The sequence below is a fragment of the Siphateles boraxobius genome, unplaced genomic scaffold (genome assembly GCF_051911475.1).
Source record: "Siphateles boraxobius isolate OS27281-9 unplaced genomic scaffold, OSU_SipBor_1 7, whole genome shotgun sequence".
Lineage (NCBI taxonomy): Eukaryota > Metazoa > Chordata > Actinopteri > Cypriniformes > Leuciscidae > Siphateles > Siphateles boraxobius.
The window spans coordinates 23,198,893-23,207,990 of record NW_027509197.1 but is presented as its reverse complement, the minus strand read 5'-3'; the positions used below and the strand labels follow the sequence as shown (position 1 = coordinate 23,207,990).

Here is a 9,098-nt window from a genome sequence, read left to right as displayed (position 1 = left end):
AGAGTGTCTTAAATATATAAAATGCTGGATGACATGTAATTTCCTGCTATTAAATTCAGATAAAACGGAGGTATTACTTATTGGTCCAAATAACTACCCACAAAACCTCGTACAATACAACTTTAATTTAGAAGGATGTCCTGTTACTTTATCCACTACAGTAAAATACCTGGGTGTTATACTAGACCACAACTTGTCTTTCGAAAATCATATTTCATATTTCATATAATCATATGCTAATTATTTCCCATCTGCTTTTCTGCTGTTATCTCGGGACGCTAGTCCCGAGGCAAATAGCGTTCGTCAGCTCCAGTTTGTATCCAGCCTCTCACGGAGACTTCAGATGCCCCAACACCTGCGATGAGATGACTAAACGACTCGACGCCTGTGAAGAGACGACTCAACGCCGGCGATATGTTATGCGCTAAATTAATACATGATTAACTTACTGTTTTTTTCTATGTACATTTCTGAAATGCACTTTCTGTAAAGCTGCTTTGAAACAATATGTAGGCTATTGTGAAAAGCGCTATACAAATAAATTTGAATTGAATTGAATTTTACAGGTATAATATGCAACCATATCAATTAGACTCAATGTTGCAGATGTACAGTACCAGCTGAGAATGAATTATGTTTAATCAACAGAATTCACTTTAACTGTTATTAATTAATCAGTTCAGATGGCTCTGACTAACAAAACATTTGTCAAACTTACAGAAGGGAACAGACAGATGGTTAGGTGAAATGGTTTGCTGCTGGGCTGAAGTAAAAGCAGAGTAATGGGACAACAGCGGGAACCAGACGATGAAAAGGATGGTGACTTGAGGATAGGTGATGAAGACTTAGCTGGCGATGACTGAAGTGGAAACTCTGTGCAGGTGAAGGATGAACAGGATGACTGGAGATCTGGATTACGGATAGTACGATCTCAGGTGAGTGTTCAGGTAAGTAGTCTGACTGTTTACTGTTTAGGTGCAGGGAATCAGTATCTGGTGATGATCAGCAGCAGGTGTGATGATGGCTGACTTGAGTGCAGGTGGGGACCAGAAGGGATGCTGGTAAGCGTAGTGCAGACAGGTTACAGAGTTGGTGACTGAGGTGGTGACTGTGACAGCATTCAAGGTGGCCAGGGTTAACCTGTGATTTCTGTGTTTTTTGATTATTTGAGGTATTTAATTGTTGATAATTAACATCAAACTCAAGTATGTTTCTAAGATCATGAATGATATCTTAAATATGTTATAAAATCAGTTAAGAAAAGAGCTTTCACAGATTCAGCTGTTTGTGCATGTGTAAACCTAAAAAGATATTTTATTACATAATTTAAAATATGTGTGAGCTATATAATTATATACTTGATTATGTAGGTGGCATTTCAAGCATTGATTTTAATAGGCCTATTTGAGGGACATGGGAAATCCCCATTTACGTATTGGGCCTCATTTATAAAACGTGCATAACCTACACACAGATTTGATCTTAGAATGTGCGTATGCTAAAATGACATTGAAAAGTGCTTGTTACGCCAGGTACGTACACACTGTTCCTTGTGGCAGAGAGACGGCAGCTCGCCGTTCTCAAGTAAAGGATTTGGACATTGACTGATTCTATCTTATGTTAATGACATTAATTAGGCAACAAGATCAACCCATTCAGCTGAGCATACAGTAATTTCAAGATCATTTGCGATTTACAGATGTATAAATATAATTTATACATGTTTTTGTGCATAGGTTCATTCTCTGAATCACACATACACACATTTGAGAAATGCATATTATAAAAGAGTTACCCTGAGAGAGACATTCACAGTAGATCATAGTAAAGATGAAAGGACTGAACAGTATAGGCAGAGTTGGTGATGTCTTCAAGAGCCAGACCCTTAAAGCATTTCCTCTACCAAAGTCATATCTGCAACATCATTTCCTCATTCTCAAAATCGTTTTGTTTTCTCTTGGCTAGCTACGAAAATATGGATGTATGCTATGATCAGTTTTCAGTCGGTGTGTCAGGTATGTGAAAATAATTGTGGAAGTCTTTGAAAAGTTGAGATCATACAGATAAAAGGAAGGTTTCTTTCATCATGATGCGTTAGCAGCTTTGATTGACAGTAACCTGCTCGGCTGATCTGAAGGTAGACTGTCACTGGTTTTCCTCTGAAAACACCGAGAGAGAGAGAGAGAGAGAGAGAGAGAGAGAGAGAGAGAGAGAGAGAGAGAGAGAGAGAGAGAGAGAGAGAGAGAGAGAGAGAGAGAGAGAGCACAGTCTGGCCGTAGAGATGCAGGTGCAGACAGACCTGGGTCTCCCGTGAGGACAGACTCTGCTCGCACTGCATCATGGGAGTGACGGAGACCGAGCTGCACTTCCTCACAGAATGCCCAAAATATAAACATATCAGAGACCACTATTACTCCAAAATTAATAACATATTTCCACAATTTAACACCTGTAATCCAACCCAAAAACTCTGTTTCATTCTTGGCGAAGAAGCCAAATGCTCAAATATAGCTGCAAAATTTGTAGCATCCTGCCACATCCTGAGGGACGACCAGAAACCAGCAAACACCCAATAAACACACGCTCACTCACTGCATAAGACCTACACACATGTATATAATGTTCAATATCGTTTGTTTTTGTTTTATTTATTAATCTTTGTTTATTTTATTATTATTGTTTTATGATATAAGTATTATTATTTTTGTGTACTAAATGTTCTTAATAATTTTCTATGTTGTTTTGATGCTTTGGCAATACAAAATGTATTTTTTTGTCATGCCAATAAAGCTTTCTGAATTTAATTGAATTGAATTGAGAGAGAGAGAGAGAGAGAGAGAGAGAGAGAGAGAGAGAGAGAGAGAGAGAGAGAGAGAGAGAGAGAGAGAGAGAGAGAGAGAGAGGTCCATGAGTGTGTAATCTATTTCATTTTTTATTATTATTTTGCACAGAATTTTGGATGTTAAGCAAGAATAAACATCTCAGTATGTCTATGACCACTGCAATCCAGATGCATTTGTAGCATTTGATTGTGACAGTGATTTGATCATCGGAAGTCACCAGGTTTCGTTCTTTTTAGGTTGCTTAACTGGCAACTTTGAAAATCCGATTATAAAATAGCCGGGGAAGAATAAGATTAAAGTTTGTATTTTTGTCATTTATTTGTTTGCATAAAAATTACAGCAGAACAATGCAAATCATGTAATGAACAAGATGAATGATTATCAATGCAAGAATCAAACTTGCTCAGAATGCTGACAATGTTTGATATGTACTTCATGCATTTTTTTATTATAGCATGGTACTTGGGCTGAGCCAAATCATATAGAACAATAAAATGGCTCTCAGTAACAATAATTTCTCTGTCTTGCCCACACTTGTCGCTGCTGCTCATTTGCATACAACAGCTTTGTTGTATTCCAGACATTGTCACATCGTGTATAACTGACCTTTCCCATTGTAATGATGCCGGATATATCAACTCTTATTGTAAATGTATGATTTCTGGTTGCTTTGTTCTTACAAATCAATCTGAATGCCACTTTAGACAGGAAGTGTCTGCCTGGCATTTTAAGTGACCAACCACAAATGTTTTGTTTGAATGTGCAGTTTAAAGACAGGTAAATCAGAAATAGTTTCTGATAAATAGTAGAACATAAACATTGTCCTTTACGTACATACATTTCACCATATATAAGTCTTAATCAGATGTTAATGCTTCCACTCAGAGAAGCTTTGAGTTATTTTGAAGTTTCATTCCCTTTCATTAGAACACAAATGAGCATAAATGTCAGCTCAAATTATAAATTATAGTAGAAAAGCGTTGTATTTGAGTTAAGCAGCACCTGAGGCTCACCAATTATTTAGCAGCATTGTGTTTTCATGTTTTATGTGGACTTTCCATTTTGGACATAATGATTTTTATACTGTAAAAACTGAAAGTTTAGAAAGTACAAATGAACAGAATTAATATGAATTAATGTTGATTTTGTATCAAATGTCTTTATTCTCAGTTCTGATCAATTTAATGCTGCCTTGCTGAAGAAGTCCTGTAAGCCCGTCTCAATCGGCCTAATGGAGGTTTTCCGATAGAACGGGTGAAGGTCTCTGCGTGTTACTGTCTTTCCGCTTGGCAAAGTAATTTGATTAAATGAAATACATTTTTTCATGTATTTCATGAGAAAGACAGAACCTTCTTTTCACATGTAAACATTCATGTAAACACACAGTTCACAGTGGGAATTTACATTACAGTTTTTTACAATCCCTATGACAATTTTTTCAATACTTGTAACAAATTTTCTAAACTCTTAACGCACCAACAGCACACAATTGGCAAAACGGTTAATTTCATGCTCAAAATCACAGATTGTAAACTAAACTCCAACAGTAATTTTCAAAATACAATGATACTCCATCAACAATACACTATGTCTACCAAAACACTGCAAACATGTCTAAAAATCAAATAATTTTTCAAAACACTAACATATGTTTTTGTCCAACAGGAAGATTTAGTCAATCATAGCACAATGTCATAAAAACACTAACATCAGATGGAATTACAGAAACTGCATTATTTTATATGTGTCAGGTATGCCCTTACAACAGACAGTACAGTATATTGTATTGATCGTAGATTGCGTTTTGCACTGCAGTTTCTTTTGAAGCCTCTCTACATTTTTGTTTTGTTGGGTTTAGGTCTTTTGCTGCAGAAATTCAATAAAAAAAGACCCATCTCAGAGTGCATTATAGAATGTACGGTTATTGTAATGAAAAAACGAAGACAGAGACAGAATTGCTGCAATAAATAAAATAAATAAAAATAAATGTATATTTTTGCATAATTCAATCAGCTGTTTCTCAGTAACAATAGAATAAAATACAGGGGATATTTTGTGTTTCAATTCACAAAAAAAACAGCTGTTTACCTTGACTTTAGCCTGTAAGGTTAGGTTTAGAACATGGTGTTATCTGTTCTGACATACAGTGTTAAAGCATTGGTAAATTTGCCAGTAAAAATCCATTGTTTTGGTCTTGTTTGAGCTTGTGTGTAAAAGAAGTTCAAGCATTTTAAATTTGTGTTAATTGTATGCATTTTGTGTTAAAGCAACACGAAATGTGTTAATAGTATAGCTTACACAGACCGATTTAGTGCTAACTGTGTTAAGAGTTTAGGAAATTTGTTAAAAGTATTGAAAAAATTGTCATAGCGATTGTAAAAAACTGTGATCACAGTCCCAGACTTACTGGGGACAGAAGTTGATTTACATGGAAACATTTGCTAACAATGTGAATTTGAATTGAGTTTACACCTGAGAGCTGGAGACCATTTGCTTTGTGTGCAAGTTATCTCTAAACTCTAAAACTTTATTACCTTTTGTTTTACTCTTTGGAAATGAGACCTTTGTACCAGTCGCCTGAGACTGCCAGGAACTTTGCAAACTGTTCTCACATCTGTGTTGCTTAATTCAGCCAGCCTTCTTTGATGACTATGATATTTGAGCCCGTTCTCATCCTTTGGCGGCATATGTGACGCCATATGACAAAACGGCGAAATACTACGCACATGGCACCCTTTAGCGTGAATATAACACGCGAACCCAAGGCGTCATAAAGTTGACTGGCATCCTTTAGCGTGAATATGAGACGCAGACCCTACCCCACACCTAAACCTACCCATCACAGTGCGTGTTATATTGACGATAAAGGGTGCCATGTGCGTAGTATTTCGCCGTTTTGTCATATGGCGTCACATATGACGCCAAAGGATGAGAATGCGTTAGATATTTTGTGGTAAATAACTAGTCTCATCCAAGAATAATGTTCTAGCTGACAACAAAAAGAAGTGTTTCATCGGACAAGTAAACAAGGATGCCTTTTAAAAGACTGTGAAAGAAAACAAATTCTACATTGCAGAAAAAACAGTGTAAGATAATGAAGTGGATAGGCCACATCCGATTACAATAACTTGTGTAATATAGAGTGTTGCTGAGAATGCTTATAAGCTTATTTTATGGGAGAATTTTTCAAAGTAGAAAAAAATAAAGCTTGGTTAAAAGTGCTAGAACGCTGACTTGATTTATAATTAAGAGGAATTATGCTGTGTGAAAAAAAATTAAATGCTTTGGCGCTTTATACTTGTCACTCTGAGGTGCGTTTCCCAAAAGCATTGTTAACCAACTTTGGTTGCAAGTTCCGTTGTTATATAGTTAGACGAGTCTGTGGCTGTGTCGAAATCTTCCCCTATTCAAAGGCTGCCGCTTTTGCATACATTAGTTTGTGTTTAATAATCATTTGAAACTTAGCAAACTGGCAGCTTGTCACGATTTGGTCTTGTCTCTGTCACGTTTTGGTTTTTTCATGTCATGTTCCATGTCTGTCATGTGATTCCCTGTTAGTCATGTGATCCTGCCATGTGTTCATTGTCTGATGTGTCATGTTGTCATTGGTTCATTGTTTTATTGTTCACAGGTGTCCCTTGTCTAGTCATTAGTCTTGTGTGTATTTAAGCCCTCATGTTTGCCATGTGTCTTTGTCAAGTATTGTGTTACCTGTAACCACTGTGTGTAAGTCTATGTTCTGTTTATGGTCTGATTTCGAGATGCCATGTTTTTGTTTAATATAATAAACTGAACTTGGGTGCTACAACTTGCCTCCAGTGGATCCTTACACAGCTCCAGTAGTAAGATCAAAAGACGAGTGAGATTCGGACAGTCGAGCGCTGATCGGCTGTAGGCTGCACACTCATTATTGCGGTGCAATGTGGGATAGAATGAGTGCACTCGATAATGTCCACTATGGTTTCAGAAACCACTACAAATGGCTGTCCACTCAAATAGTACCCTATTTAATGGCATATAGGGGTCGATTACCTATATAGGTGCATATATGCAGCTATATGTTACCTATATATTAGTATAATTATTAAAATCCATAGCTACTAGGCAACATAAATAATAGCCCAAGATGTAGAAATTTTAATTATTTATTTACTTAAGAACAATCAAATATTACAAGAACAAAAATAAGACAAAAAACTGAACAGAAAAAACCCCAATTTATCTTGTTGATCTTCTCAGCTCTGTGAGCTTCGAATTGATAGATGTGCCTGTCTGTCCTCGGCTGGCTGCTGGCCACTTCTTCAATGTAGCATCTAGAGAAGACAAAAATAATAAGACAGTATAATAATAATAATATAGTGCTTCATCAGGAACCCAAAGTGCTTACAGTACAGCTGCGATTGGACACATATTTTGGATAAAGGGCTGATCATAATAAAAAATGCGTCATGTAAACACGTCAATTGGAAGATTCTGATTGGATTCTGCTAAATCTGAAAGAAATTCTGATTGGAAACATCACCCCCCCCCCCCCCCTTTTTCTAGCGGCATTGTTCTTTCATATGCACGTCCGTCATGGGGACTGCATTGTTAACAGTCACACGGTCAATCATGTGCATCCAAAGCAGAGAAAATTCAAGGATAGGAAAAATTCAGAAATGTGGCTTTAGAAAAGGAAAGGTAGGATCAAGAAATGAGCAAGCAATGAATTAGTATTATAGGTTACAAGCAGATACAGTAACAATAATGGGTGCCCTATCTAATACAGTCTCCATTGATACCTAATAAACATTGATACAAGTAGGCTATGGTTAAAGTAGTGAACTTATAAAGTCTTAAAAGTTTTGTTTTCCCTTCTCAACGCATTATGCATTTACTCACCAATAATGGCTGCCTTTTTAATTTGGTCAAGGGCGACCAGCTGCTCCCCATCCCCTCTGGTTGGCTTCCCACCTTAAAGTAATATTTCAAAATTATTATGAAAGGGGGGTAAAATGAAGGTGGTGAAAACAAGAGATTATTTTTTATATACACATCACTTTTATTTGAGGTGCAAGGAAATACAAAAATGGCAAGTAAAAAAGCAATGGTATGCCCGCACACAAACATAATTTATTCCACAGAATATGACTGACTTGTTTTTGTTTTTTTCAAGGACAGAAGAGATTAGGAACATGTTGTTTTGTACCATTCAGGTTGCTTTTTAGCAAAGTCTCCAAATCAAAAGGTGCCCAGCAGCAGATTCCACACCATGGCAGTAGCAGAGGTGACAAGGCCTGGCAAAACACCCCAGAGCCCTTTATAACTTCAATCTGAAAAATAATTTCACATCACAATATTAATTTATTGGCAACTTTTAGAAAGGTTTTTATGTTTCATATTGATTCTTATTTTTAGCTTCCCAATAGTTAATAATAATATAATAATAGGGAGGAGGAGGTTGGAGGAGGAGGTTGGATGGAGAGTAGGGAAGGAGAAGACAGTGGGTGGAGAGGAGCGAAGGGGGGCAGGAGGAAAGGATGATTGTCTCGTATAACACTAATTGGCTCCTACAAACACACAGTTTATACCCATCCTTACTAAATAATATTACTCACCTGTGTTTTCGCTGATGTCTCAGCTGTTGCTGCAGTGTTGTTAGAGAAGAAAAACATTGTTAAACTCAACAATTGTAAAACTTCAACAATTTTATGCATATGGGGCAAGTAAATTACATATTACCACTTACTATCCCAACATAAAAATCCCTATAGCTCAGTTGGAGCCTTAAGTAAAATAAGTACAGAAAAATCTGAGGTATAAAAGGGTTACACACACCTGTGGTGTTTCTCGAAAGCGCTCAGTCATCATGGGACTCTCTTTAAATGGCTCGGTCTCCTCTCTGGAGTCTTAAGATAGAAACTTAGTAAAAGTCCACAACAATTTTTATTCATCCAAGCAAGCCACTATAGATTCTTATTTACAGGGGGGGCTTGGAAAACATCAAACATGTCAATAAATTAAAGTTACATGCAAAAGTAATCAGCCAAACATCATAAAAATCCATATAGCTCTGTTTGAGTAACAAGTAAAGTAAACTAAATAAATAAATACAAATGCAAGGGGGTTACTCACCGGTGGCACTTCTCCAAAAGTCGAGAAGGGGGAATCTAGATCCTCCACAGGACTCCTTCCAGTCTTGTTCATAGAAGAAAAATATAGTTATTCTCTTCAATAAATTAAAGTGCAAATACATCAAATAATTAACACTATCAA

The 9,098-nt window shown here is 36.7% G+C and overlaps 1 long non-coding RNA gene across 1 annotated transcript; it reads right to left on the bottom strand.

Annotated features, from left to right (window-relative positions):
• Positions 1 to 6,914: 6,914 nt before the first annotated feature.
• On the bottom strand, positions 6,915 to 8,204 carry LOC143723477 (uncharacterized). The gene is made up of 3 exons (XR_013197125.1): positions 8,032 to 8,204; positions 7,725 to 7,796; positions 6,915 to 7,156 (listed from the first exon to the last, which is right to left on the bottom strand). It is a non-coding gene; the product is annotated as an uncharacterized LOC143723477 (long non-coding RNA).
• Positions 8,205 to 9,098: the final 894 nt, after the last annotated feature.